Source organism: Gymnogyps californianus, chromosome 4, assembly GCF_018139145.2.
Source record: "Gymnogyps californianus isolate 813 chromosome 4, ASM1813914v2, whole genome shotgun sequence".
Taxonomy (NCBI): Eukaryota; Metazoa; Chordata; class Aves; order Accipitriformes; family Cathartidae; genus Gymnogyps; species Gymnogyps californianus.
In genome coordinates, this window is record NC_059474.1 from 7326415 (window position 1) to 7333024 (window position 6610).

Genomic DNA, 6610 nt, shown 5'->3' on the forward strand with positions numbered 1-6610 from the left:
ATTTCAATTTTTAAAGGCTATTAGTGTGCAAAGTTAAAAAATTCTAAATAAAAACATGTTTCAAAATAAAAGGATAGTGGGCTCCATTTCTAAATGTCCAAATGGAAAGTTTTAATTCTTTTGTAACATTTTAATGATTTTCTTCTGATAGGCAAGTAATTGACCATCCTTTGTGAAATGTACTAATTTTGGAATCTATTTCAACCTAATGTTGTTCCTTCAAAATTTCTCTGACCAATTCTTTTATAATAAAAGGGGTGTTAATTATGCACATGTGGAAAGCATTTTCCACGGAAAATGCTTTTTATTAATGGTGAGGATATGTGCGAGCATCACAGGCTGAAAATAATTAACAACGCAGTTGAAGACCTATTTCCATTAGGTATGGCATTAGATATGGCACATGGCTAACTTCAAACGCAGAATTAGCCTCACAAAGTTAATGGGACTAACAGGACCCTTTTCCATCATAAAACGAGGCAGCATATGTTAACTGCTTTATTGAGTTGGAACATAAGACCGCGGGCTCAAAAGATCTGATCTGTGCTCCCACCTCTGCCATAAATGTGACAGGTGACTTTTTGTACGTATGGGTGTTAGAAAGATGCACAGCATCAAACCAAGCTTGAGTGCATGAATAATAACAAAGATTTGAAATCCGTAAGTGTTCTTAAGAGAAGAGGTTTGAGCACACCTGCACAATGCAAGTAGCTCACTAAACAGAGAATAACCTCCAGTTCAGTATCCACATATAAGGAATATTAACACCCTGAATGAGTGTTATGGTAGTTACAGCTGCTTGCTGACCTGTTAATCAAAAGCGAATATCATCCAGGAAATGATGGACCCAAATAATGATCCTGTTCTGAGACTCATTTAGTCCAGAATTTTTTTTTATTTTATTTTTTACAATAAGCTCCTGATTTTAACTTGTAATAAAAACATCTGCAAACTTCCAGTGGGTTTAGTCAGCTCAGACTGATACAACAGAAGCAGGGGAAGTGAAATCCTGGCAAGATCTATTTAAGACTCTTTTTAACATACATTTTCCATACACAGGCTTATATTACAGAACAGCTAATCAATGGAAACTTTGTGCTGGCATCTGTGGGTAAAATCTAGACCTTGATGTTGACACCTTTCAAATATTTATAGTGGTTATTGTATCAACGCCTCAGTGATCTTTCATCCAAGTTATACACACATGCCCACGTTTTCAAAAAGCGGTCTCTCAAACAGCATATTTTTTGCTGTGGCTGCAGTGCATATCAAATTTGTAAAAAGAATATATTTGTGCAAGTTTTCACCCTAACTTCAGAATTGATATGCATGAATAAAACTGATGTGCACAACGTTTGGTTACAAACATCGAAAGCATGGGTCCTAATTCCACGTAAGTATTTCAAATTACAATGACAGGACTTTTAAGGATGTCTGAGGGTTTAGTCCAATTTAACTAGGTGTTTTCCCTCATCTGCACCATGTAAGAGCAAATGCGGGCTGTGTCTAGACCACAGGGCAACACCCCCAAGCTAGCACTGCTCCAGGACATCTCTCCACAGTGATAGCATGACTTGTCCCAACCATTTCTCCGTGTCATACTAGCACAGCTGTACAAGGCACAGTCAGTGCTAGCTCTGGATCTATGTAAACCTTCTCCTGCCTCCTCTCACCTGCCCTGGAGCTCCCCAGCTTACAGGATCACAGCATGAACACCCGGTGATTTGGGAACCAGCAAGTGCTAAATGTAACCCCAAGAGAAGGTGCTGGGTGGGGTTACTTTTCATCACTTGCATATGAGGTGCTGGATGAGCTGCCCATCTCTGGCAGTGGGGTGGGATGAGAGGGAAAGGCTCACCCTCTGGAGGCATCTCCCTCACGCTCTGCACTGCACAGCAGACCTGGATAACATGTTCAAGCTGAAGACAGAAAGCCTGCAGAAAGCCAAGGCTACAAGCCTATCTGGCCTACACTGCAGGCACTTGGCTCTGGTTTGTATTTGCACCCCAGATTGGTCACAGCCTTTTGCTATCGCCTGGGACAAACCATTCTCCCTGCCTCAGTTCCCACTCGTAAAACACAAAGGTAGCGCTCCCCCCCTACCAGCTTGTCTTGTCTTTTTAACTTGAAAATCCTATTTAGCAGCTGCGTATTGTGGTCTTTTGCTGGTGTGCCTGTGCTACAAGCCATGCATTACTCCAAAGCCATTACTTCCTTTGATCACAGGCTGGAACATGGAAAAAGAGATACTACAGTCCCTTTGACAAGACCTCATTTGTCATTTAAAAGTCCGCTTCAGTTTATTTATTTATTTTTCCAGCAGAGGGGAAGTGAATAAGGATCCAATTTTCAGCATTCTTTGCTTGTTTGAAATTGTAAAGTCTAGAAACATCCCAGGCAGACACATGGAAAACTGCTTGTATGACACTGGTCCAATACTTTTCAAAGTGCTATGAATATTTAATTAGAATATGCACTTGCAAATTGCAGACACTTCCATGGGTATTTTCTTTCTGTGCTATAGTTTCTCTCTATTCATATGTAGAAATCAGACGAGTATCCCATTCCTTGCCCAGCCAATTTTTCTGCTTAGATCTCATAACGAAAAACAACAGCCTTATTTAGGAGCTGCACTGGTGTTTTAACAGACTTATAAAAGGCAGCCCTGTGTCCCATCTCTAAGTATTGGCACTCAAGCTGCTTGGGTGGAAGCAGTTGCCTTGTATACATGTATACCTACAAAGATTTTCTGTTTCTGTTGCTGACAGAAAGAAATTACTGTTCTTCTACTGAATAAACAAGTCATTGAGGATTTCTCTCTTCCATTGCCTCAGCCACTGCAGAAGTCCTTACGTCGAGAACTAAGATATACTCCATGGGTGTGGGGATTGCTCTTGTTCAGTAAAGAGCTGACAAATGAAATGTAGCAGGCTTTGCCCTATGTTGAAGTTAATCTGTAAATGCATGAAGGAGTGGGGTGCTTAAGTCTTGTGCTTCAGAAAAATTCTGTTGAGATTTATTTGATGGCCATATTAAAACATTAGATTCCTTTGCAATGGTTGAGACACCTGCAGTTCTGCCCAAAAGAGCATGAACATAAACCCAAGTTTGATTTGGCCACCACATTGGTGTCACCATCATGACTTGAAACTGTTGCATCTACACAGAGGCAGTAAGTTTCTGTTCACTTTTCATTTGTGGATTTTGAGAGCAGAACATCGGTTGTATCAGTCTGTCCATGTGACACGGACGCTTGTTCTCTTGTCCCATGAGTGAGTCCAGTGATTTGTGTTTGCTCACTGCAGGTCTTCCAGCAGGCACTGGCATAAGACACTTCCCAAGAACGGCAGGAGGTGGAGAATCCAGTCACTTCTCGTGGGAAATTTTCCCAAAGTTTAATTGTTCTTCCGTAAAAATATGTCTGGCTTCAACTTGGCTGTGCCTCTGTCCATAAGAGTGGAGGGACCGTAGGTCTCAGTACTTTTCTCTGTGTGAAAGAACGTACAGACCGAAATTAATTCATCTCTTGACCTTTATTTTGAGTCTTCTTCTGATAACCTAAGAACTTGCTTCATAAATCCCTCATTACAAATTATTTTCTTTGGCTGTGAAAAAATTTTGCTGCAATAAAATCTTTTTTTTTCCCTGACCTCTCTCCCATTTTATAGTATCTTTACTAAAATATGGATACTACAAACAGACACAGTATTTCATGATCTGTCTAATTAAAGCTTTTAATGGAGGTAAAGTCACATCCCCCACTCAATCTTGCTGCTCCTCTGTTTGCCAAGAAGAATCATGTCTTTTATAGTGGTGTATAGAAGAAATCACTTTCATCTTGACATGTACTTAGTAGGGATAGGATTTTACACATGCCAATATGTCCCTATGTACAATATTATAGAGATATCATGCCATGAGAAATTATTAGAAGCAGCATATTTAATTGCTTGTAGTTGCATTAAATGATCGATGATGTCTCAGTAACACTGTGAGTAAAGACTTGTCAGTGTTTCCATTATATTTGTCTGTATTTTGGAATGTTTTAGATTACATTAAGAAGAAAAATGCAGTATTTTGTTTGCCAGACAGGATGTAAATGGCTTTGCAATTTTCAATAATGTTCTAACCCGTATTGTGTGTAAGAAGCAGCATAATGTTCCCACACATGGGGTTAGCTTACTGTGATGAGGACAGTTTTATGGCCTTCTTTATTTCTTTGAAATGCAATGAGAAAATGTGAGGATTTTATTTCTGTTATTTAAATGTTGCTTAATCAGCAGTCTGACTCCTGTTTCTGTGGACATCTCCTGGGAATCACAGAGGACTCCAGCAGGCAGGTGCCCAGCTCTTCAGAAAAGCATTAGCATATAAAATATTTAACAATGGCACATTTTCTCCCAACTATTTGTCAGCCATTCGAATAAAACATTTGATTATACCACAAGCTGCCAAAGCATCATTTAAGTAAATTGCTCGGGGAGAGGAAGAGTGGAAAGATGCAAGTTATAAAAGTACCTAAACTGTTGGGGGAAAAGAATGTGACAAACTTCATTTTTTTATTTCTGTAAAAATGAAAAGCACCTGATGCCTTTTTATCCAGCTCTACTAGATTTAGATGGAAGAAAAAAATGTCTTCTAAGGCTAGAGAGTTAATGTACAATAGGTACAAAGATGTTCCTTTCATCTCTATGTCCTTAACGCATATTGTGACTTAGCTTGCTATTTTTCTACACATGCATGTACAGCTCTGTGTGTACAGAAACACACTATTGTACGAGGTGTAATACCAAATCTTGGGCACATGTTTTCAATACCACATTCACAAAAATTCAGAGCATAGGGATACACACAGGTCTTGGTGGTTGGAGAGCTGGGAAACTGTGCCTTACACAGGCACTCACTCTTCTGAAGTCCTTGAAAAGATCAAGGAGGGGATATGATTTCAGTGTCAAAAAGACTACACTTTTTCTTTAAAGGCAGTATATATATCACATATCAAAAGGTTTTTTAACATAGCACAAAAAGACTGACAATTAAAGGCAAAGACATCCCAACAAGAAATATGGCACAATTATCTAACAGAGAGGGTGAGTCTGAGGAAACAAATTGCCAAAGGAAATGGTGGGGTCCCATCTCCTGAAGCATCCCCCAGATGCTGTCAGCTTCACAGAAACAAGGCACTTGGCTGCATGTAGCAATTACTCAGTGAAATATGATGGCTCTGTCATGACAAAGTGCAGAGGAGAAACAAATATGGCTCTTTCTTGCCTTAAAATATGTAACTGCAAGGCTGATCAATCTATGCTCTCCTCCCTTCTTCCTCAAAATGCCCTGGGAAATTGGCAATGTTGATTACCAAACTCTATGCTGCTGTTTATTATTAATTAATTTTTATTACGATAGTGCCTACAGTGCAGGACACAACACAATAACCTTTACACAACCAAATTGCTTCCATCTTGGGGTCTTGTGTTGACTTCCAGGAGAAAAGCCCTCTTCAACCATGTTATTTCTCATTGGACCTGATAGGACTCCACAGAGGCTCAGGATGTCTCATAAGCAAATTCCAAGCAGATGTAAGTGTTTAGGAAAGCAAGCGAATGTGAAGAGGAATATAATCCTCACACACATTTACACACTTCTGTAAACACAGTTAAAGGAAGAATTTGCATCCCGTCTTCCTTTTACCCTAAGGACTATTTGCTCTATTTAATGTGAACCTGCCCCCCTGCTATACGCAGAATAGGGGAACTCCAAAGCCTCAGGGACTCTGCTTGTCTTCAGAATCCTCTCCTTCAAAATATCAGTTGTGACCAAATATGTGCAGACACGAAAAATTTTGGATGGGATTTTCAAAAGCCTCAGTTTCCACTGAACTCTGCAGCTACTGAAGCCCGCTGAAGGTTTATGGGAAAAGAGCTAAAGGATTGCTAAAAATCCCGTTCTTCATATCTACCATAAAACAGACCCTAATCAGAGTATACCTTCCAATAACTCATCTAAGCTACTGAGCTTAGGATCACAAGTGGCGGCCTGTTATATTGAACTGGTTAACATTTGCCAGAGGTTGGCTTTGCGGATGGTCATATACTGTTACAGTAGACTTTCGTCTCTGGTTTTCATTTACAGCATTTTCCCTCTTTCAAATCTGTTACATTTTATTGCCTCTATTTCAAGATTTTAGCATTTTGGGTATTCTGAGGCATATTTTTAGGATATTATTTGACTCCTTTAAGTAGATACATGCTCCCAACTATGTTTAATAGGAGTGAAGCGCTGCAATTTTATATTCTGTTACGATAGTACAATCTGTAAAAGTCTGGCTTTCTAAGCAGTACGTTGTGTTTAAAACTCCGTTTCAACACACAGTGAAATAGATATAGAACTACGTATGGGTCATTAAAATAACCAAAGCAAAAAAAAATAAAAAATTATAACTAGTCTTTCTCAATGGGAAAACAATAGATATATTTCATCTTGTTTCCAATGCTGATTTTTTATAAAGGAAATTTCCTTGACTGCTGCTGAGTATGAACTTTTAATAAAATATTTTTCTCTCTTCTTCTGTGATTTGTTTCTTTTATGTTACCTTTCAGTTATTCACAAT